Source organism: Telopea speciosissima, chromosome 9, assembly GCF_018873765.1.
Source record: "Telopea speciosissima isolate NSW1024214 ecotype Mountain lineage chromosome 9, Tspe_v1, whole genome shotgun sequence".
NCBI classification, from domain to species: Eukaryota; Viridiplantae; Streptophyta; class Magnoliopsida; order Proteales; family Proteaceae; genus Telopea; species Telopea speciosissima.
In genome coordinates this window covers 6,655,890-6,679,329 of record NC_057924.1, presented here as the reverse complement: position 1 = coordinate 6,679,329, position 23,440 = coordinate 6,655,890, and the positions used below count along the sequence as shown (strand labels likewise).

The following is a 23,440-nucleotide window of genomic DNA, read 5'->3' as shown; positions in this document are numbered from 1 at the left end:
TCAGCAACTTGTTTCAGTACTAGCTACTCTCAAATTGTAGGACTTGTTACACACTTATACTTGTATTTGTTTAACCTATGTCTCTTACTTTCTTTCCAAGTTTCTAACAATTATTAACAAACCATCGAACCATCACCATATATGATTATGAAATATGAATATGATGCCTAATGCTTGAATAGTTTATGGTTTGATGTATTATAATTCCTAATGCTTTTTTAAGTTGTTTTACACCTCTACTTTAATTATATGAGTTCTAAATATTGTGTGGCTTAGCCTAGGGTAGACCTCACATACGCCGTAGACTATCAACCTAGGGTCCGAAGTCAAAGTATCATTTTAGGTTTGAATATGTAAAAACTAATGTTTCCATTGTGCTTAAAAGGCCTAAAATAGGGTGGATGTCAAGTTTCAGGACCTATCTTGACCATATGGCCATCGAAACCCACCATCGAGTTGAGATGGGGAAAAAATATAATCTCGCCGAGATCTCGGTATATCCCGATTTCGTGGCCTGGCAAAACCAGGGGCAAAACCGAGTTCTAAAACCTTGGGGTTAGGGCTGCGTACATTATGACCCTCCCCAAACCCCGTAGTGGAAGCAGCCTCATGCACTCGGTATGCCCCTTTTTTTTTTTCGAGTCAATTGCTTGCTGGGAAAAGTGTTCTATGTTGTTGAGTCTTTTGCACGTCTTCAGTGCATTCTAACTCCTTCAAGAGCTGATACCTCTCCCTCTCCCAAAGAATGCTCGGCCTTTGTTGTTGGTTGTGACCGAGGTTCTAGCTTTAGCTTCTTTAAGAGAGGGCGTGGCTCATGGAGAGGTCGTGGCCGTGGAGATAAAAGTACAGGTGGCCAGCAAAATGACCGACCCTTCAAACTGTATACCTTTTGTGGCAAGCCCAATCATACTATTGATACATGTTGGGCTAAACATGGACGAATAGAGTGGGTTCCACCGTTAGCTAATTCTATTGTGCCTGATGGTAGTACTGCAAAGGAGTCTTCTGGCGACCCCAATCCTACATCCTCATCTAAAGTTTCTTCATTAGGTTTTGTCTCAAGATGACTACAATCACTAATTAAAGCTTATACAGAATATTCAATCATCCACCAACGCCTCTTCATCCACAACCATTAGCCCATACAAGTATCAACTTTCCTTACATCCACCACTTCCACTCCATAGATTATTGATTCTGGTGCATCTATCCATATGACTGGTAAGTTAAAATTATTTTCTTCCTTACCAAGTTTCTAACTCGTCTCCAGTCCTACTTGCTAATGGATTCTACCAATGTGACTAGTCAAGGTACAGTTTCCCCTACTACATCCATAGTCTTGTCCTTTGTTTTTCACGTACCACAATTACCATTAAGTTTGCTATCTGTTAGTCAACTGACTAAATCTCTTAACTGCATTGTCATCTTTTTTTCTTCCTGTTGTATTTTTCAGGACCTTCAGACGAGGAGGACGATTGGTGACGGGCTTGGCTAGACTCTACTATCTAAATGGCACTAGTAATGTAGAAGAAGTTCAAATAAGAACCACTCTATAGTAGGATCGATGATAGGTTGTAGCAGAACACCAAACACCAAATTGATTGGAAAGTAAAAGAAAATAAAAGGTAGAAGAAGATGGATAGATGGAGGAGGGGGGAGGTTATCTTAGCCTTGGATCTCTCACCCACAACTATCTCAGCTGTTGAATACAAGTCTTTCTTAGACCAAACACTTGCAAGCAAGTAGTAGAAATTCCATTAATCAAGTCTGAATTCTAGTACAATTAATGCTGATGGGGCCAATTTATAGCTTGGCCTAAGCTTTACAAAATAGAAAGTTGAAAATATAAACTCACAACCAAAAAGGAAAGAACACAAATTTAGAAAGTACTCAAGATGGAAACAAATCAAAATCATAGTTATCAAGGCATCGCCTAGGTGTCCAGGCGGTTTTGTTGGGGCCTAGGCGACAACCACCTTGTATTGGTGTTTATTGGTATCAAACCCGGTATTGGCCCTTATTTATGCCAAATATCATTTAAGTAAATGTTTTTATATTTGTAAGTAAATGTTTTTTATATTTGTAAGTAAATGTTTTTATATTTGTAATTTCATTTACCTAAGATATTATTCATAAATAAGCAAATACCCCCTATTTGAATCCAATAAAAATAATTAAAAAATCAAATTCCAAAAGAATAAGAAGTCAACCCCCAGTTTAAGAACAAAAACTGGATTTCAAATATTGGGGTTTTTCTCAAATCTAAAAATTTTATAAATCTTAATATGGTAAAAAGTTGCCAAAAACCAAAAGTGTGGTAAATTATTCATTTGTTTTGATACATAAAAAAATATTTTCATTCAAAATGATTTTGACAGCATTTGCACAGACCAAATAAGGTTTGACCAGAACATAACTTCTTCAATATAAATCAGATTTAAGCAATTTTGGATTTGTTGGAAAGCTGGTTTTGTGCTCTAACTAATACAAAAAGTCTCATGTAAAAATAAAATCATTTGATTAGTCAAACTTCTTAGAGAACAAGAACATCTCTCTAAATCGAGAGCAATTTATTTATTTATAGATAAGATCATATTTTCTAAGAACACTATAAACCAAATGTATGTTTTGATTGTTTCAAACTTCCAATAGCTTGCTTCTTCATTTCTGCTGTCTTCTAGTTCTATGTTGATTTTTGATGACTTGTTGTGGCTTAATATTGATTTTTGATGACTTGATGTGATTTAATGTTTTTTTTTTTTTTTTTGGTGATGATTTGATGTGGCTTAATGTTGATTTTTGATGACTTGAGGAGACTTAATGTTGATTTTTGATGATATAAGGTATATATTGTAGTATACTAAAATATTGTAGTACACTAAATAATGTTAGACAAGGGGGGAATTATAAAAATAACACTTGAGGGCGCCTTGCCACCTAAGCGCATAGGCACCTCTCCACCACCTTGGGTCGCCTTGCCGCCTTGACAACTATGCTTCTTTTTTTTTTAACCCAAACTTATCTGGGATCCGGGTCGGCCCCAAGGATTTTATTACGATCAAAACCAATGAATAAAGAATACAAGGGGGGGACATTCCCGCCTTACCCCAACCCGAGAACCTACAAATATCGCTCAAATACTCAATAAAGAAGCTCACCCCTATACAAAAACCCCAACAACGAGGATCACCTATTTCTCAGAACTGGGAAGCCAAGCGCATCCTCCCTTGCGATTCGACGCAACCCCTGAGGTATATGCAAGTCACCATGAAACTCCAAGTCCGACTCTAAAGTACAAGCTAATGTCACTAAAAAATCTGCAGCTCTGTTCCCCTCACAATACGTAAAGGATATCATTGGTCTAAGGGAATCCATCAGCATTACGATGTCCTGGAACCAGTACCAATCTTCCCAAAACCCACACTTCCTTCTTGTGGTGCTTAACACGGTTGCTGCCGAATCAGATTTGACATGAAAATCCACAAAGCCCAACTTGGCACACAAACGTAAGCCATCTCTTAACGCCCGGATTTCAGCCAAAGAGTTGGTACATGGCCCGTAAAAATTAGCAAATGCAGCAATTATATCCCCCTGTGTGTTCCTAATAATACCTCCTCCCCCCCCTATGCCAGGATTACCTTTACACGCACTGTCCACATTGAGCATAACTGAGGAGAAGGGGGGGCACCAATAAACTGGGATTGGTGGCTTGTTGATCATAGGGGGGTGGGGAATGTCAAAGAACTGAAGTAACAGAGATTCTTTGAAAGTGAGAGAAAAAAATAGGAAACTAACTGATAGGAAACTATGCTCAAAATAGGAAACTACTTGTCTAACAAGGACTTACTAATTACAAAGACTTACTAGAAACTAACTTGCTTGTTGAGCAAATAACATAAAAATAGAAACTCTAACTCAGAAATAAGTAAACAACAAAAATACAAACTATATCTAGAAACTAATGAAATTAGAAAGCAAATAGACTGAAACGAATCTCCGCAATCCTCCTCTAAGCCAGCTGTTCAGGTGGGGCCCATATCACTGTTCACATGAACAGCAACGCGGTACTGTTCACGTGAACAGTGTTTTTGGCTTTATGCCCTTTTCTTCATGCTTTGATCTACATCAACGGGTCCCCCTATTGCTGCTGTTACTGCTACCGGTGTCCTTTCTCCTCTCTAATGGCATTTTTAGTTGGGACATCTATCACTATCCAACTTCAGCATATGGTTCTCAGCTGCAAATTTGTGTCTCGCTTGGAGTGTGAAGCTTGTGAACTCAAGAAACATCATTGGTCATCTTTTCCTGCTCGTAAATTCTTCAGAATTCACTCTTTATTTTCCCTAGTTCATTCAGACATCTAGTGTCACACCCCAAACCACCCCCTAGGCGGGTCGGGCGGGTGACCCGGATGTCGAACCACATCCGCCGAAACTCCAGGATCCGGAAGCAAACACCACTCAACAGACATACACCACATTTACAATATAAAATTGGAAACAGAGTGCAACGAAAGCTAAAGCGTAATATTTACATAAAAGAGCTACCAAAGTACATTGTCCAACAGTCGCTCATAACCCATAGTACTACCTTAACTACATTGTTCAACAGAGGGTCACCTCACAGGAACTCATAACAACTACATGCATGGCCTCTTTCATAGCCCAGCATCATAAATCAAAATACATGAAAGCTGCATCTGTAAGCTATACAAAAGAAAAGTGCCATACGGCTATCCACAAAAAGAATGTTCTATGAACATAAAAAAGAAAGGACAGCCGCCATCAGATAAGCTCCTCCAACCTAATCCTGTGCACCCGCATCAGAGGGATCACCTCTGTAGGGGTCCACACCAGAATGTTCGCAATCACCATCACCATATTGTCCGTAAGGATCCTCCCACTCAGGGTAATGTTCACCTGCAAAATCATCTAAAAGAAACACTCCACGAAGGATGAGCTCCACCGAGCCCAGCAAATGAATATAAATTCATACAAGCAGGTACAACCAACATAATCATCAATCAACATGCTAGATTCAATTTTATTACTCTAGTCCACCTAACATCACAACTAAGTCACTAGGTGTATGCTACTTGCTATGACTCGGGCGACAACCTCCGTCGCTTCTCCTCCGTCTTCAGTTGCCACCTCAATCACTGCGGGTGGAACCCGCGCTGGGTAGTGAGCACCAACTCCTCCCTTGGCGGACCCCTAGTTAATCATAGCAAACTGACCCGGCTTCTGCTATCATCGGCATTCAGGATGCCATGATCACCCAACACCTACACCCCTGTTGGGAAGGGTTGTAGCATAAGGGTATGTTTACCTAGCCCAATGGTCTACATGATCAATATGAGTTTAGTGGTGTCGACCGTATCCCATTCTACGAGCTACCACAAACCTCATTTCCAGTATGAAATGCACAGTGATCCCGCAGCCCATACTACGGCTCACCATGCCTTTCATTTCCAAGCCGTCTATTACGGCATCTAAACTAACAGTTCACATAGCATGCATTTGATTCATCAATTATTTACTCAACAGGTTCACAACCACATTCCATAGCTACATCAGTAAATTCCAATATTTGAAAGCAATTTAAATAATAATATAGAATAGATAATAGTAATAAAGGTAACTTTGTTATCTTCGATATGTTCATAAGGCCACACCTACATCAATGATCTGATATCCACTCACCTTGACTGTAATCCGCCGGATCTGAAGACTGCTGGTTAGCAAGAGCACACGAGTACGCGTCGTCGGGCGGACACTCAAAGCCTAATTAAATAAATTATGATTCGTTAATATTCATTAAAGTACCCCAGGAGGCTAGGGAAAACCTTGGTCTAGCTCCCAGATCAAGTAAGACTCAAAACTGCCATGACAACAGCAGTGGTCGATTGGCACTGGTCTATCCAATGGACCAGTGGCAATGGACCAATAGGCTACTGTGGCCAAAACCACAAGGGGTTTGAGGAAACAGCCTCCAAAGGGTTCCTAGGTACTATTTTAGGTAATTGCAGGGGTTAGGGTCTGTTATTCATCAATGGTTTATACCGGTGGATTGGACTGGTCTATCCAATGGACCAGTGGCAATCAACCCGTAGCTCCAAGTGTAGGAATAGGGCTGAAATGGAATGGTTTGCACCAGGGGTATACCCAGATGATCTAAGGAAAGTGTTTTAAGCCTAGGGGTAGGCCAAAGTCAATACTGTCCTAGGTTTCCATCAGTGGTTGATTGGTACTGGTCCATCCAATGGACCAGTGACCATGGACCAATAGGACTTTCAGTTACAGAATCAAGAGGGGTTCTCATCAGGGTTTCTAGATGGCCCTACAGTATCTACATCAGTGGTTCAGGTGTTGGTCTCATGCCGGATATCAGTTTGGCTGCACAAAACCCATCCCGGGAAGGCAGACTAGCTCCAAACAGGGGTACAGAGCATGGATTTCAGCTGGGATGTCATGCAAAGCCTCATGCAGGGCATCACAGACCAAGGGGTAAATCAGGGTAAACACAGGTTCAATTTCCTGCAGTGGTTGATTCACAGTGGTTGATCCAATCGACCACTGTACAAGCAGCTCGAGATTTTCAAAAGCAAATGCTATTTTGGCTTGGATCTTTGGATCAATGGTCTACATGGATGATCAGGAATCATAATCAGGTTCCATGCATGATGACCAACATCTACATGGTGGAAAATCAAGCATGCATGTGATCTTGGGTTATTTTGCTTACATGGTCATCATACATGATTGTTCACACATAAACTATCAAAAACAGAATAGGAAGAAGTTCTAATAGCTACAGATCATCTCTGTGATGCCCAATAGGTTGGGGATTCATCATGCATTTAGAGAAAAATAAGGCATACACTATGGGTTATATCCTAAGCTCATTAAAACATGAGAATCACTCATCTAAAGCTGGAAACAGTAGGTACAACATATGTTCATCATGGCACAGGTAGATAGCAGGCCAAGCATAGCAGATTTGCATTTGCATGAAAGGATCTAAGCAAGGAAGCCAGTAGAATATGTTTAACTAGATAAACACATGAAGACATGGCTGTACAGCCAACAACAGAGAAAGACTCATGGCTGCAGCAGCACAACAGCAGAGTTTAGAGAGATTTACCTTGTTGGATTCCAAGCACAAGGTCCCAAGACTTCCCCCTTCTCTTTCTCCTTCTCTCCTTCTCTTCAACGAAATAGGCAAGGAAGGCTTTTTGAACTAAGGCTGGCTTATATAAGCCAGCCACTAAGGTCTGTTTGGTAAAAACTGATTTTTTTTTTATAAAAATGCATTTTAAGAGTTCATTCCCCAATGCAATTGGCTCTAAAGTGGGCCCCACATGACCACATTGATGGGGTAGTATTTCCACGGGTCATTCTAAGCACGGAGAGGTGACTCCGGGTGAGAGATGGTGGGCCCCACACATCTGAGATGAATTCTGAGCTGTACAGTAGTACTAGTCGATCCAACTGGTTGATCCAATAGACCAGTTAGGATGGACCAGTAGGTAAATCCCTGCTGTTCTTGCACCTGAGCCCCACTAAGGTCGGTGCCATGCCAAGGGCATTGTCCTTGCACCATTTGTGGTCATTAAACCCTATTTAATTGTTTTAAATAAATTTATTCTTATTGTGATGAGACAGAGGCTGTACCTTAGGTCATCCATCAATTTGTGTATGGAACAGCAGCACAAGTCTGGTAGCTGCTTCCGGATGGATAGGTATGACATCATCGGGTATTCCCCTTCAAAAATGATTACCGGGTCGATGCACCACAGGTTGCTAGTGGGTATGACCTAGGATCCATCGGGTTTCAGACCTACATTCGGAGTTCGGGTCAGTGTCCGGGCACAGATGTAACATCCTCCCCCCTTACAAGAATTTCGTCCTCGAAATTAATGTACCTTGTAAATTGAAAAGGTGAGGGTATTCTTTACGCATTTCTTCTTCTTTTTCCCACGATGCTTTCTCGGGGGTGTGGTTTCTCCATCGAACCTTGACATGAGTAACAGTGCGGTTGCGGAGCTTATGTTCCTTCCGAGCCAAGATCTCATCGGGTTGCTCCCCGTAGGTTAGGTCAGCGCCAAGATGTTCAGGTTCAGCCGAAAGTACATGTGTCGGGTTGGTGATGTACATCTTTAGCATCGACACGTGAAACACATTATGTACACCCTCAAATGTCGGGGGTAGAGCTAGCCGGTATGCTACTGGTCCAACTCTTGTTAGGATTTCGTATGGACCAATATACCTCGGTCTCAGCTTCCCTTTCTGGCTAAAGCGTGTGATGCCTTTGGTTGGTGATACTCGAAGAAATACTTTTTCGCCGACCGCGAACTCAATATCCTTTCTTCTATTATCAGCATAGCTCTTTTGCCTTGATTGAGCCGCTTTGATCTTTTCTCTAATCATGTCCACTTTCTCGCAAGTGACCTGTACTAATTCCGGGCCTATCATGCGCCGCTCTCCAACTTCATCCCAGTAGAGAGGTGTGCGGCATTTCCTCCCATACAGTGCTTCGTAGGGTGTCATTCCAATGGTGGAATGGTAACTATTATTGTAAGCAAATTCTATCAGGGGAACATGCGAGTCCCAACTATCCTTCATCTCCAAGGTGCATGCCCTGAGCATATCTTCCAATGTCTGTATGGTCCGCTCGGATTGCCCGTCGATCTGAGCGTGGAAGGCAGTACTGAGGTTCAACCGAGTGCCCATAGCTTGTTGAAGGCATCTCCAAAATCTTGAGGTGAATCTAGGGTCTCGATCAGATACAATGCTGACTGGCACACCATGAAGGCGAATCAAGCCATCGATGTATAGCTGAGCCAGCTTGTCCAGCGGATAAGTAACCTTTATAGGAATGAAGTGGGCCAACTTTGTCAATCTATCAACGATCACCCAAATAGCATTCATGCCCTTCCTAGTCAACGGTAGACCAGTCACAAAATCCATGGTAATATGATCCCACTTCCACTCCCGGAACGGTAATGGTTGCAACAGCCCATGCGGCCTGTGCCTTTTCGTCTTTATTTGTTGGCAGGAGAGACATTCTGAAATGTACAGCACTACGGTCTCCTTCATACCAATCCACCAATAATACCCCTTTAGGTCCTTGAACATTTTTATGCTGCCTGGGTGTATGGAGTACGGTGAATTGTGGGCTTCCTTGAGAATTCGATCCTGTACATCATAATCGGCTGGAACGCACAGTCTATCTCTAAATTTCAGTGCTCCATCACTAGCAATCGAGAAGTCCAGATCTTCCCAAGTTCCTTGTTGGATGCCACTAATAATCTTCCACAACTCCGGATCCCTCGGTTGTTTTTCTATTATCTCTTCTCTAATGGATGGTTGGACATCCAGGGCTGCCAACAATACTGTTGTCCCATCGATCATGAGTTCCAAATCAAACTTTCTGGCTTCCTCAATCAACTGTTCACTAGCAGCTAGGGAGGCAAGAGATTGTGTCTGAGCCTTCCTACTTAACGCATCTACGACTACGTTGGCCTTTCCGGGGTGGTACTGTATGTCGCAGTCGTAATCCTTTACTAGTTCCAACCACCTTCTTTGCCTCATATTCAGGTCCTTCTGTGTGAAGAAATACTTCAAGCTCTTGTGGTCACTAAAAATTTCACTTCTCCCGCCATATAAATAATGCCGCCAAATTTTCAAGGCGAAGACCACCGCTGCTAACTCCAGGTCATGAGTGGGGTAGTTCTTCTCATGCTCCTTTAACTGTCTCGATGCATAGGCGACCACTTTCCCTTTTTGCATCAATACACAGCCCAAACCAGTTCTTAACGCATCTGTGTACACAATCATGCCACCTGTGCCATCTGGGATGGTCAAAACCGGAGCCGACACCAGTAATCTTCTAAGCTCGAGAAAGCTCTTCTCACATGCATCTGACCATTCAAACTTTGCTCCTTTCCTGGTCAGACGAGTCATGGGTGCCGATATTCGTGAAAAGTTTTCAATAAATCTGCGGTAGTAACCGGCCAGTCCCAGGAAACTACGGATTTCCGTGGCGTTCTTCGAGGTCTCCCATTCAAGGACCGCCTTGACCTTTCCGGGGTCGACTTTAATGCCCTCACTCGAGACTACATGTCCCAGGAACCCTATCTGGCGGAGCCAAAATTCGCACTTGCTGAACTTCGCGAACAGTTGGTGTTCTCTTAGCCGTTGAAGTACGAACCTCAGGTGGTGTACATGTTCCTCTGTATTCTTTGAATAAATTAAAATGTCATCTATGAAGACTATGACGTACTTGTCCAAAACGTCATGAAACACCCTATTCATCATATCCATGAATGCTGCAGGGGCATTTGTCAGTCCGAAGGACAGCACCAAAAACTCGTAGTGTCCGTACCTCGTTCTGAATGCAGTCTTATGGATATCACTGCTCTTAATTCTCAGCTGGTGATACCCGGATCTGAGGTCAATCTTTGAGAAAACACTAGCGCCTTGCAGCTGATCGAACAAGTCATTGATACGCGGTAGCGGGTATCGATTTTTTATTGTAAGTTTGTTCAGCTCCCGATAATCGATGCACATACGCATACTTCCGTCCTTCTTCTTTACGAACAGGACCGGCGCTCCCCAAGGTGACACACTGGGCCGGATAAACCCTTTCTTTAATAGATCTTGCAACTGTATTTGTAATTCCTTCAACTCTATAGGCGCCATACGATACGGTGCTTTAGACACCGGGGCCACCCCAGGGATCAGATCTATCGCAAACTCTGTTTCTCGCTCTGGTGGCAGTTGAGTTAGGTCTTCGGGAAACACATCAGGAAATTCCCGAACTACATCTAACTCCAATGGCTTTACCTTTGCTTCTGTGTCCATAACTGTAGCCAGATATCCCTGGCACCCATCATCCAATAACTTCTTCGCTTGGGGTGCGGATATCGTCACCTTCTTGGGCTTCCTCACCGGTTCACTTTTGTAGGTAAATTCATCTCCTTCCTTAGGCTTAAACACGATCTTTCTTTCCGCACACATAACACTTACTCCATGAGCGGACAACCAATCCATTCCTAGGATTACATCAAAGTCCTTCATATCAAACTTGATCAAACATGCCATCAAGTTCCGCCCACAAATTTCTATGGGGCAAGCATCGAATACCTCTTTCAAACTTATTACGCTTCCGGCTGGGGTGCTCACTGCAAACTTGTGCCCTATATTTCTTGGAGTTAAGTTCATTCTACTTGCAAAGATATTAGAGACAAAGGAGTGCGATGCGCCGGAATCGAATAGCACATACACAAGGATGGACGCTAGGTTTAGAGTACCTAAGTTTAATTAAGATAATGATGCAATCAAAGATCTACCCTATACCATATAACTTATCTAAACTTGATTTGATGGTTCTTTTGGAAAAATACCTGTCATTACTTCTGGATCCGCTTCGGCTTCCTCGTTGGTCAACGCATACACTTTCCCTTGAGTCTGGCCGTCTTAATGTAGGTTGGGTCGGCCAGATGGTTGGAATCTTGAGGATACGTTGTTTCTTCGATGCTTACAGCCCTTTGCCCAATGACCAGGTTTGCCACATTCAAAACATCGGGTGAGATAGGTAGATTGAGAAGGAGGCACAGAGCGAGCAGGTTGAGATGAAGCTTGACTTGCTTGGCTTGTCGTCGACCGCGGAGTCTGGACAGATGTTGTGGTTTGACCAGAAGCCGGACGAACATACTTATTTGATTGATTATAGGCCGAACGGTATGGTTGCGAGTTCTGGCCCGTTTCCGGCCGTCGGTACTGCAGTGGACTAGGGCTGCCAGGCTTCTTGAAAGTCTTGTTAGGCCAGTTGTAATTCTGGAAGTTACTAGGCCTCTTAGTTGATCCTTGCGATGTAGTCGACTTATCCTTCAGTCTGTCTTCAACGGTTTTAGCCTTATCAACCATCCGAGCATAGGTTTCAATCTCCATGATTGACAACATAGCCCCAATTTCAGGTTTGAGTCCTTTCTCAAACTTCTTGGTCTTGCTTGCCTCATTCCTCAAGTAATCTAGCGCAAAATGGAGCAGGTCCTCAAATTGTTGTTGGTATTCCAATACCGTCTTTGATCCTTGTGTAAGGACAGAGAACTCTGCTTCCTTTCTGTCTCTGAGGCTCTCTGGGAAGTAATTCTTGAAAAATACCTCTTTGAACTGATCCCATGTTGGGTCAGGATGAGTTGCCTCAAGATTTGGCCGAGCAGATTTCCACCATGCCGCGGCTTCATTTTGCAACTGGTACCCAACGCATATCAGTTTCTGGGCGTTGGTACATTCTAGCACTTCAAAAGCCTTCTCCAGGGCGCTAATCCACCTCTCAGGCTGTAGTGAATCTGATTCAACCTTAGAGAAAGATGGAGGGTGGAGTTTCTTGAACTTCTCCATCACCTTAGCAGTGGAGTTTTCTAGTGTAACTTGGGGCATAGGAGGAGGACGGTTAGGTTGCGGCACTTTTCTCTGCTGTGTGGCAGCCATAAGTAGTGCGTTCATGCTGGTCATCAGCTCTTCTTGTTGCTGAATCTGCAGTTGAACTTGCTGATGTTGTTGCATGGACTGCGTCATGGTAGCCATGATTGCTAAGATCTCTCCGGCAGTCATAATTGGTGGAGGTGGGGGTACTTGAGCTGGAGGGATCGCAGGTGCTGGAGGAACTTCGTGAGTTCGGGGAGGAGGGACCTCACGCATGCTCCCAGAGGTAGCAGATGTTTCAATGGTTGGGCCCGGATCACTTGATGGTCTCGCTTCTCGTACGAAATGAGGTTGTTCTTCGCTACAAGCTCTCTTGTTTGCCCTTGTACTAACCATGACTACTTTCTGGAAAGAGAGCGAAGGTAATGTGCTTGTTACGTATACATTACATTCTATATGTAAATATATATTTGCTTACTTACATATATATATATATATATATATATATTTTTAATAAAGCAATCACACATCATCATTGCACACACAGATATACACATTTCTATATTATCAACGCATCTTGTATTTTACTAAAAGCATGCTCACGTATTTAATATAGGTACACACATTTTTCCTCTTCCTGGTACCTGAACTCAGCAAGCTAGACTCTGGAGTCGCTGTCCGGTCATATATGCATGCATGTCTAGGTAAAAGATATCGTCTCTAGCTTGTTCTGCCAATGCGAGGAAAAATTCACGTTCCTCAATCCTACAGACTTCAGCCCAATCTAGGTGTTCTCTTAGCAGTCTCTTGGCTGCAGTCTTAATTACACGGATTCTGGCTAGCCTTTTCCTTAATCTCCTAAGGTAACGCATGCTGCTGGAATTTTGCCAAGTCCAAGCAACACGACCATTACCTGTCATAGGAAAAACAGTCGTTAGTTCTCCACGGATGGTCTATTCTATGGTAGGTTATTGATCCCAAATGCCTATCAATCCTTACAAAACAACACAATTACAGTCGCATAGCAACATACATATATATGGTCTTACACAACCATATAAATTTCAGCCTAGTACACAATTGGGGCTTACATACAAATTGTTAAATTACCTATTCCTCAGGTGTTTTTTAGGCGGTTTACCATGGCCATCCATAAATGAATTTTTTTTTTTTTTTTTTTTTTTTGGGGTCCTATTTTAGTACAGATGGATGCATTAAAACTGCTCACTCATAAGCTTCCATGTACATATGCTACATGCATTACCCCTCTATTTTTTTTTTATAGCTAATTATTCAAACTTGCATGTTTTAGTAATATATATATTTTTTATTCGTGTATCCTTTTTTTTTTTAAATGAAAATGTTGCAAAACCCAGATCTTTTTTCTAGCCATGTTTGCTGTATATTTTTTTTTTTCGAATTTCTGCTGCTATCCTGCTACTGGTCCTTTGGCACTGGTCGATCCAATCGACCAGAGAATCGGGCAGAATATAAAACGACCCGTGGTTCATTTCTCTTCAACCTAAAATCTGTTTTGGCTAAGGGGAAGCTACAGGAACGACCAGAGAGGCTTGAAGCACTCTTCCTCCACCATTCCAAAGAGTTTTTCCAAGGATTCTTGCATCCAATCTCGAGATTCAAGGTAAGTTCTCATGGAAACCAAGATTTTCTCCCAAATTCCTGCTTTTTTCGTTTTTCCCCTGTTTCTCCCAAATAAACCTAGGGTTTTACATCTCTACTAGTTTTCTTCAATTCCAAATGCATAACTTTATAAATTTGGGGTTCCTTGGCATGATTCTCATTGGTATTCATACCCCTTTTGCTGTTTTTTTTTTTTGTTCTAGTTCTTCTCCTATTAGCCCAGGGTTTTTGCATCCCTGTTTAAATTTTTCTTCTATTCTAAATGTGATCTTGATGGATTTGGAGGTTATTAGACATGTGTTGCATTGGCATTCATGCTCCATACTGTTTTTCCCCTTTCTTTCCATTCTTATTTTCTCTCTAATCAGCCCTAGGTTTGCATTCCCACTTATGCAATGTACAGTTCATAGTTGTATAAACCAAGATTTTTTTTTTTTGATAAATCCATGCTCCCATGCTGTTTCTTTTTTTTTACTTATGGCATTCCTGTTTTCTTCTATTTTAGATGTCTACTCGCCTTACTCGAAGCAAGGGCAAAGAAATTGCAGCCAGCAAGCGCCAAAGAGTTGAATCTGAGTCTTCCGCATCAGAACCCCCATCTCCAAGGTCTGAGGAGCATTCTTCAGAGCATGACTTATCTTCAGAAGAGGGTGAATATGATGAGTTTTGGTTCTCCTGCCACCAGCATGCTCGAGATTGGAGGAGCTTCCAAGATAAGAAGATCGAGAATGGGAAAGTAGTGAAGGTAGAGGACTTCCCACAGTTCAAGGTCTATGAGAGGTTCAATGTATTGGGTTGGGCTCCAATGCTTAACCCCGAGCTTCCTTGTTACCCTAACCTGATTAGGCATTTCTACTGAAACCTCAGGCCAGCTGGTGAGAATGAGTGCCAGGGCTATGGCCTTGCAAGTTTGGTGAAAGGAGTCAAGATAGTGTTTAATTGCGCTGATTTAACCGCCATACTTCACGTATCCTACAGAGGCTCCAGACTCTACTGTAGGCCCAGGGCTGACACTAGTGAGAATTTCCCCATGGAGACACGCAACCATATGTTTAAGGCGTTGACTGGCAAGGAGGACTTTCCGAGTTCAGAAGTTGATTTTAAGCCTTCAGCCCGGTTATTGAGCAGGTGTGTTCAATACAACATCTGCCCCAAGGGTGGAAACAGGCAAGGGGTTTCTATGCTCCGGGCCTTTGTTACTTTTTGCTTGTATAAGGCAGGCACAGGGAAAGTTCTACATATCTACCTGCCTTATCTGATCATGGTAGTGATGATGTATCACACCAGACACCCGTCAGATGGCAACCTGCCATATGGTAGGCTCTTATCCCAGGTGTTCAGGCACTTTGGGGTTGATTTCACTGGTGAGGTTGTAGGTAGGGAGGGCAAGACTCCAATTAACAGAACTACAATCAAGAAGATGGGTTTATTGGGTGCCCCAGGGAGCAATGATGAGGATGGAAATGCGGGTAAGATAGATGTTCCAGAAGCTGCTGATCCACACGCAGAAGACCTCCCAGGTGCAGAGCAGTTCACCGGCTCAACCTCTCAGGCAGCACCTCCATCTCCGGAGACTTACAGCATGAGAGACATGATGATGGAGCTTCGATCTATGGGTGGTCAGCTTAGAGAGCTTTCTTCTATGGGTGGTCAGCTTAGAGAGCTTTCACTACCACAATGCAGCAGGGTTTCTCAACACTTGGTGGTAGGGTGGCCACCATAGAGCAGAGGTTGGACTTTTGGGATGCATGCTTTCAGGTTGATTCCCATCCACCTCAGCCACCACCCAATTCAGCTCAGCAGTAGTCTTACTTTAGTCCTTCTAGGAACTCTTAAGACTTTACTTTATGTTTGTTTCTGCTTTTCTAACTTGCTGGTTGTACTTTTGAACTTTTCTAGTATGTACATTGGGAAGTAGTACTTCCAATTTTGGTGTAATGGCTTTATGCCCCCTCTAAATATTATGTAAACCAAAGCTATGGACTTGAATCCGTTCCCCTATTATATCATTCTATTTTCTCGTTGTCTATTTATTCTAATGTTCTTGTTTTTTTTTTTTTTTTTTTTCTCTCATATCTAGTCTACTTTAATCCTAATTCCGCTGTCTGTGAGTTTAGAGAGCTTCTCGCTCTGATACCACTCTGTCACACCCCAAACCACCCCCTAGGTGGGTCGGGCAGGTGACCCGGATGTCGAACCACATCTGCCGAAACTCTAGGATCCGGAAGCAAACACCACTCAACAGACATACACCACATTTACAATATAAAATTGGAAACAGAGTGCAACGGAAGCTAAAGCGTAATATATACACAAAAGAGCTACCAAAGTACATTGTCCGACGGTCGCTCATAACCCATAGTACTACCTTAACTACATTGTTCAACAGAGGGTCACCTCACAGGAACTCATAACAACTACATGCATGGCCTCTTTCATAGCCCAGCATCATAAATCAAAATACATGAAAGCTGCATCTGTAAGCTATACAAAAGAAAAGTGCCATGCGGCTATCCACAAAAAGATTGTTCTATGAACATCAAAAAGAAAGGACAGCCACCATCAGATAAGCTCCTCCAACCTAATCCTGTGCACCCGCATCAGAGGGATCACCTCCGTAGGGGTCCACACCAGAATGTTCACGATCACCATCACCATATTGTCTGTAAGGATCCTCCCACTCAGGGTAATGTCCATCTACAAAATCATCTAAAAGAAACAATCCACGAGGGATGAGCTCCACCAAGCCCAGCAAATGAATATAAGTTCATGCAAGCAGGTACAACTAACACAATCATCAATCTACACGCTGGATTCAATTTTATTACTCTAGTCCACCTAACATCACAACTAAGTCACTAGGTGTATGCTACTTGCAATGACTCGGGCGATAACCTCTGTCGCTTCTCCTCCGTCTTCAGTTGCCACCTCAATCGCTGCGGGTGGAACCCGCGCTGGGTAGTGAGCACCAACTCCTCCCTTGGCAGACCCCTAGTTAATCATAGCAAACTGACCCAGCTTCTGCTATCCTCGGCATTCAGGATGCCATGATCACCCAACACCTACACCCCTGTTGGGAAGGGTTGTAGCATAAGGGTATGTTTACCGAGCCCAATGGTCTACATGATCAGTATGAGTTTAGTGGTGTCGACCGTATCCCATTCTACAGGCTACCACAAACCTCATTTCCAATATGAAATGCACGGTGATCCCGTAGCCCATACTACGGCTCACCATGCCTTTCATTTCCAAGCCGTCTATTACGGCATCTAAACTAACAGTTCACATAGCATGCATTTGATTCATCAATTATTTACTCAACAGGTTCACAACCACATTCCATAGCTACATCAGTAAATTCCAATATTCGAAAGCAATTTAAATAATAATATAGAACAGATAATAGTAATAAAGGTAACTTTGTTGTCTTCGATATATTCATAAGGCCACACCTACATGAATGATCTGATATCCACTCACCTTGACTATAATCTGCCGGATCTGAAGACTGCTGGTTAGCAAGAGCACACGAGTACGCGTCGTCGGGCGGACACTCAAAGCCTAATTAAATAAATTAAAGATGATTCGTTAATATTCATTAAAGTACCCCAGGAGGCTAGGGAAAACCTTGGTCTAGCTCCCAGATCAAGTAAGACTCAAAACTGCCATGACAACAGCAGTGGTCGATTGGCACTGGTCTATCCAATGGACCAATGGCAATGGACCAATAGGCTACTGTGGCCAGAACCACAAGGGGTTTGAGGAAACAGTCTCCAAAGGGTTCCTAGGTACTATTTTAGGTAATTGCAGGGGTTAGGGTCTGTTATTCATCAATGGTTTATACCGGTGGATTGGACTGGTCTATCCAATGGACCAGTGGCAATCAACCCGTAGCTCCAAGTGTAGGAATAGGGCTGAAATGGAATGGTTTGCACCAGGGGTATACCCAGATGATCTAAGGAAAGTGTTTCAAGCCTAGGGGTAGGCCAAAGTCAATACTGTCCTAGGTTTCCATCAGTGGTTGATTGGTACTGGTCCATCCAATGGACCAGTGACCATGGACCAATAGGACTTTCAGTTACAGAATCAAGAGGGGTTCTCATCAGGGTTTCTAGATGGCCCTACAGTATCTATATCAGTGGTTCGGGTGTTGGTCTCATGCCGGATATCAGTTTGGCTGCACAAAACCCATCCCGGGAAGGCAGACTAGCTCCAAACAGGGGTACAGAGCATGGATTTCAGCTGGGATGTCATGCAAAGCCTCATGCAGGGCATCACAGACCAAGGGGTAAATCAGGGTAAACACAGGTTCAATTTCCTGCAGTGGTTGATTCACAGTGGTTGATCCAATCGACCACTGTACAAGCAGCTCGAGATTTTCAAAAGCAAATGCTATTTTGGCTTGGATCTTTGGATCAATGGTCTACATGGATGATCAGGAATCATAATCAGGTTCCATGCATGATGACCAACATCTACATGGTGGAAAATCAAGCATGCATGTGATCTTGGGTTATTTTGCTTACATGGTCATCATACATGATTGTTCACACATAAACTATCTAAAACAGAATAGGAAGAAGTTCTAATAGCTACAGATCATCTCTGTGATGCCCAATAGGTTGGGGATTCATCATGCATTTAGAGAAAAATAAGGCATACACTATGGGTTATATCCTAAGCTCATTAAAACATGAGAATCACTCATCTAAAGCTGGAAACAGTAGGTACAACATATGTTCATCATGGCACAGGTAGATAGCAGGCCAAGCATAGCAGATTTGCATTTGCATGAAAGGATCTAAGCAAGGAAGCCAGTAGAATATGTTTAACTAGATAAACACATGAAGACATGGCTGTACAGCCAACAACAGAGAAAGACTCATGGCTGCAGCAGCACAACAGCAGAGTTTAGAGAGATTTACCTTGTTGGATTCCAAGCACAAGGTCCCAAGACTTCCCCCTTCTCTTTCTCCTTCTCTCCTTCTCTTCAACGAAATAGGCAAGGAAGGCTTTTTGAACTAAGGCTGGCTTATATAAGCCAGCCACTAAGGTCTGTTTGGTAAAAACTGATTTTTTTTTTATAAAAATGCATTTTAAGAGTTCATTCCCCAATGCAATTGGCTCTAAAGTGGGCCCCACATGACCACATTGATGGGGTAGTATTTCCACGGGTCATTCTAAGCACGGAGAGGTGACTCCGGGTGTGAGATGGTGGGCCCCACACATCTGAGATGAATTCTGAGCTGTACAGTAGTACTAGTCGATCCAACTGGTTGATCCAATAGACCAGTAGGGATGGACCAGTAGGTAAATCCCTGCTGTTCTTGCACCTGAGCCCCACCAAGGTCTGTGCCATGCCAAGGGCATTGTCCTTGCACCATTTGTGATCATTAAACCCTATTTAATTGTTTTAAATAAATTTATTCTTATTGTGATGAGACAGAGGCTGTACCTTAGGTCATCCATCAATTTGTGTATGGAACAGCAGCACAAGTCTGGTAGCTGCCTCCGGATGGGTAGGTATGACATCATCGGGTATTCCCCTTCAAAAATGATTACCGGGTCGGTGCACCACGGGTTGCTAGTGGGTATGACCTAGGATCCATCGGGTTTCAGACCTACATTCGGAGTTCGGGTCAGGGTCCGAGCACAGATGTAACATCTAGGGTCCTTGTCGTACCAAAAATAGGTTAGGATTTTCTTACTTTGTTACCTTTGTGGACGATCATTCCTAGGTTAACTTGGGTGTCTTTGTTGAAAGATCGTTCAAAATTTTTGTCTGTTTTTAAAGATTTTTATAATGAAATAAAGACCCAATTTGATGCTTCTATTAAGGTATTTTGTTCTGATAGTGCACTTGAGTACACTTAAGAGTGAAATTTCAGGTTTTTGTTATGATCATGGTAATGATCCACCAAACGGGTTGTTCATATACCCCACAACAAAATGGGGTTGTTGAAGGGAAAAATAGACACTTATTGGAGATTGCTCGGTCCCAAATGATTCATATAAATGTTCCCACACATTTGGTGTGATGTTGTTCTCATTGCATTTTATTTGATTAATTGGATGTCTTCTTCTGTTCTAGATAACCATTCACTTTTATCTATTGCGTTTCCCAAAACACTCTTGTTTTCTTTGAAGCATCAAATTTTTGGTTGTGTTTGATTTGCTCATAATTTATAACCTCAGGTAGATAAATGATCTCCCAAGGCTGTAAAGTGTCTTTTCCTTGCTTATTTTGGAACCCAGAAAGGGTACAAATGTTATGACCCAGTTACTCATCGGCAATTTGTCGGCGCCGATGTTATCTTCTTTGAAAGTACTCCATATTTTGTTCCTCCATATTCTTTCCTCATGTACCTATTTCTACTGTTGAGATTGATAGTAATTGTGCACCACCTCTGCCGGTCTTTGGCTGTTTGATGATGTTCCAATTGTGTCCTCTCCTCACCGTTACAAGTGTATCAGTGGTATAAGAAAACGATGTCATCTACTACTTCACAACCCACCACTCAATCGGCTCCTCCAGTTGAAGCTCTAACTGACATACCCCTGGATCTTCCCAAAGGTACTTGTTCTTGCACACAAAAATCCATGACTGTTTACCCTATTGAGAATTTTGTTTCTATATCTCAATTTCCATCTACTTTGTATAATCTTGCCTAGTCTATATCTACTAACTCCATCCCTAAGACTCATCAAGAAGTTTTATCTCATCCTAGGTGGAAAGGTGTCTATGGAAACAGAAATGAATGCTTTAATCTTTCGACAAACATGAACCTTGGTGGATTTACCTCCCGGTAAGGATCTTGTATGGTGTTGTTGGATGTACACAATTAAGTACAATCCAAATGGTTCGGTTGAATGACTTAAGACCTGTTTGGTTGTGAAGAATTTTACTCAGACGTATGGTGTGGGCTATTTTGAAACCTCCTTACCGGTTGCTCATCTAAATTCAGTCTGGGTTCTTATCTACTCGGTTGTAAATTTGGACTGGCCTCTCTATCAGCTAGATATCAAGAATCCAATCTCATAAGGTGATTTACAGGAGGAGGTGTATATGGAGCAACCTCCAGGGTAAGTTGCTCAGGGGGAGAATTCTCACCAAGTGTGCGAGTTAAACAAGGCAATCTATGATTTGAAACTGTCACCTCAAGCCTGGTTTGATAAATTCAGCTCTACCTAGTGCTACTTTCCAACATGTTATTCTGATCACTCTATCTTTGTTCTTCGTCGGGGTTCTAAAGTGGTTGCGTTGATTGTTTATGTTGATGATATTATCATTCGGTGATGATGCATCAAGGCTTGCAAAGGTAAAATCTTATCTACATCAGCATTTTCAGATGAAGGACTTGGGCTCCCTCAGCCATTTTCTTGGTATTGAGGTAATACGAAGCAAAAAGGGATTAGTTTATCACAACGCAAATGTGTTAAACCTCTTAACTGAGACTGGGACGCTTGCATCTGAACCAGTTGATACTCCTACGGATCCACATCAAAAGTTTGTAACAGGAGATGGGGAGTATCTCTTACAGCCCATTGTGAGAGAGTTTTAGTTATTTATGGTTAGGCAGTTTACTTTCTTGATTTAGTTTCCTTACTTGATTGTAATTCCTACTACGAGTACAGTTGCTGCATTTTAAATAAACTATAAAGGTCCAGCAATAGAATACAAACTGATTCTATTGCTGACCCAGTTCTCCTCTCTCCATCGTTTCTCTCCCTATTTCTCGCTTTGTTTCTTCTCTTCTTCAATCTCTGGTTGACTGGTTGTTAGTTTCTCCCTTGCTACAATTAATTGGAGAGTGATTTCTCCTGTCCGGCAGACAAAGAAACAATTCCCTATGTGGTGGGCATATCTGCCACATGGCAGTTCAGTTGGTACTGAAACTTTGTGGAAACCTTGTCCACATCATCTTCTACTCACATGTCAAGTTTCATCCCAATGGATTTCATGATAAGCCAGAATAAAGGTTTGCAAATTGGTTAAAAGGTCAATTTCTTCAAAAAAAAAAAAAACTGGACTAAGAAAAATAAAAGAGGAAGAGTTCAAGATAAGGTCGACCATATAATGGAGATAGCTGCTAAATTTGACAGAGGTTAACCCATCTACCCAATGGTCATAGTGATCAAATTACACTCAAGAATGTTGTTATCAAGTTATAAAAAGGCTGGCATTCCTCAACTGGCAACCTTTTCTTAAGCTACGTGGAGGGCTGATATGGTTGATCCAACTGTAAGATAGATGAAGAGCAACCCTCGGATTGTCTTCATGTCTCGAGGCTCATCTCAATGATAAGGCCCACCGTCTAGAGGATTTTCTGATGAATTTTTTCACCACCGAATCAATGGAGAGCTTATGTGGCAAATTCTAACTGTTGGATAGATAGAAGACCATGTGAATTGGCCATCTACCAAATTTCAAAGCCCATCTCAATCATATCCCACCATGTATTGAACGTTTTCCTACAAATCCTGATCGAAAGGCTTAGTTGACTGTTGATGTGTCACGTGGTGTAATACTTCAGGGCAGAATCTTACCAGATGATATGGACTACAACTCAACTCAACTAAGCCTTTCACCAAACAAACGAAATTGGCTACACAGATCCTGTTTGGCCCTCATATTTACACGATGTCCTGGTCTCTGTGTCATCAAAAGTGACTACCAACCAAACTTCCTTGTTGCAGATACTAAAAATTATTATTATCTTTAATAAAACAGTAGAAAATACATCTGTCAGATAAGTGTTTTTTTTTTCTTGGTTATAATGCAACAAAATCCAACCTCAATTATGGATTAAGATAGACAGAATAAATAGTCTTCAATGACAAATGTATAACTGTATTTCACGTGCCATACTTGAACAAGGCACAACATGTATCATTCCCATCTTAAAAGATCTAAGATCTGCTTTCAGTTTCATTTTTTCTTGGGGAGGGTGAAAGTTTCAAAAGGCATGCATGCCTATTGCACTTTTTCTTTTCTTTTTTTTGGGGGGGGGGGGGGTTGGGGGGTGGGGGAAGATAAATATATGCCTGTTGTACACTGACATACATATGCATGTATATAGATGCTGTCCAGTCTGAATGTCATAAGGTTCACCAAACAATGTCCCACTCTAAAACCAATGGAGAAAAGAACCACTTCGGAAGGAACAAAACCACTGGACATAAGATTCTATTCTGTACCACTCCTTATAACTTCTCTAAGAAACAAATGGTTCGAGCAGTGTGATAGATTCCATGGTCATAATAATTTATCAAATTGATTAATGGCATACGATAAGTCATAGACCTATTGAAAAATGCATCCGTTATCCATCCAAAAAAAAAAAGATGCATCTATTTCCCCCTTACAC

At 42.2% G+C, this 23,440-nt stretch overlaps 1 protein-coding gene across 1 annotated transcript in view; it reads right to left on the bottom strand.

Annotated features, from left to right (window-relative positions):
- The window catches only part of LOC122640319 (DNA polymerase I A, chloroplastic/mitochondrial), a 41,237-nt gene that overhangs the window by 12,564 nt on the left and 5,233 nt on the right, over positions 1 to 23,440 (bottom strand). The window lies entirely within an intron of this gene.